The sequence below is a fragment of the Propithecus coquereli genome, unplaced genomic scaffold (assembly GCF_000956105.1).
Source record: "Propithecus coquereli isolate 6110/MARCELLA unplaced genomic scaffold, Pcoq_1.0 Scaffold89, whole genome shotgun sequence".
NCBI lineage: Eukaryota > Metazoa > Chordata > Mammalia > Primates > Indriidae > Propithecus > Propithecus coquereli.
In genome coordinates this window covers 5,362,581-5,364,750 of record NW_012155173.1, presented here as the reverse complement: position 1 = coordinate 5,364,750, position 2,170 = coordinate 5,362,581, and positions in this window count along the sequence as shown.

Genomic DNA, 2,170 nt, shown 5'->3' with positions numbered 1-2,170 from the left:
GAACAAGAAGAAAAGTAAAAGAAGGTGTAAAAGAAGAGAAGAAGAAGGATGAGAAGCAGGACAATTTGTAAGAGATATCTGTGGTCAAATAAATTTGGAAAATCCTGCATTAAATAAAATCAAACAAATTACTGTACTTTATGACTTTTCATGGAGTAAGAATATTCTTTGAGAATATTTTGGAGAAGATTCTTCAAATTTTACAAACTTATTAAACTCCAAAGCTTTTGTATTTCATTGATCATCACATTAAACTATAGTTTTATAGAACACTTCAGCAAAAATAAACTCTCACTCTCTTAAAAAACTATAGAACTATCCATCTTATTCACATTTAATTAATTCATGCATGCATATATTCACTCATTCATTCATACATACATGTATAAAGTCATTCAAAATTTTGACTAGCATTCACTCTGATCTGGGCACCAGAGATAAATGAATGAGAGAGGATTCTAGTTCCTAAGGAATACACTGTCTAGTTTGAAAAATGGACATCTGGATGAATAAATCATAAAACAATGTAATAAAAGCAATAATACGGAAAAAAGACTCCATGAGCACACAACAGGGAGAATCAATTTTCCCCTTTAGTTTAAAAAGTATTAGTTTCTCATTCATAAAATAGAAATATTACCTACTATTCCATAGGATTATTGGAAGACTCAATAGACTTTGCTGGAAAGTGGCATGATTAGCCTAATCTGGTGATTTGTGTTTTGTGAAGTGGGCAGCAAGGAGACCATTAAAAGTATTAATGAAATATTTTAAGACAGAAGTACTGGAGATACGAATAAGAGAATCAACTATAAGATTCGCAAGGGTTGCCCAATGAGAAGAACAAGATGGTAAAACTGGGTGAGAAACAGTCTTGAGTAAATATTTGGGAGCAGGGGAAAAAAAATCAGCAAATGTTTATGGTTAATAAACTGCACTGCACATTTTAGGTCTGCCATAGAGAAAAACAAGGACATTCCACAAAAACAGGTGGATGTGAAGACCTGATGAATTCCGATCTATCTATGTAGGTTAGGCTAGCGTGACAGCAGAAACCTCAGAGCTGGGTCAGTTCGCTTTGCTAATTTTAGCATATTTTCCATTTCTCATTATCCACAAATGTTTCCACTAGTCTCTGGCTGATTAATCTCTAAACCCCATGTCTCACAACGTACATCCCCTGTAAATCAACAGGGGATGAGGCTTTTTTGAGCCCCAACCCATGTCAGCAAAATATGACATTGCCACCTGGTAAAATAAAGTCAGCTGATGAGAGCTGAGCACAGTGCATTCCTGGATTCACAAAGGGTCTGGAATCCAGCTGCACACCCCACAAGGCAAGGATCTAACAAGCTGCTTTATGATGCTCTTTTGGAAATCTGGAGTATGAAGTATACTATATAAAACCAAATTCTTTTCTCTTGTCAAACTGCATTTTAAAAATCTTTATGTCTCAGAGGGAGATTGGAGTTGAATCAAGCCCCAGAATATCTCCGGTAACATTCATGAGAAAGGCAATACACATTTATCGTATTTAGTATGTTTTAACATAATTCGGATACATTCACTGTTTATTCAGAGGGATTCTTTTGGTATTTATTTTTTCTTTAGGATTTATTTTTTATGTGGTCTGAGAATTGAATAAGCAAAAAAGAAGAAGATTGAAGAAGAAAACTTTGGCTTCAGCAGAAACTGTACCTTTCACATGTTTGTTCTGAATTTCATTAGTTAAAATTCACTCTCTAGTAGGTGACTAACTGAGAATGCAGGAAATTACTAGGCTTGTCCTTGGACTGTGGATATTAGTGAAAGGTACAATCAGAGAATAGTAGAGCTCAAACTCCGCTTCAGGGATCACAATTAAATGGGTAGGACTGCATAAGTATTTTTGTTGTTGTTGTTGACAAAGTGTCTTTCACATATTTTCACACATCTCAGTGAGGCTAATTTTACATTTGAGGAAACTGAGGACCAGAAATGATAAATATATTTCCAAAGATCATGAGTATAATAATCTTACACCAGGATGAGCAATGCGTCTTTCGATTTTTTAAATTACTTGATCCCTTTCTACCATACCACATGGCTTCTGAACTCATTCATTCATTCATTCCTTCAAAAATGACTGTATTGTGTTCTTATTACGTGCTAGGTTTTATACTAGAGATTC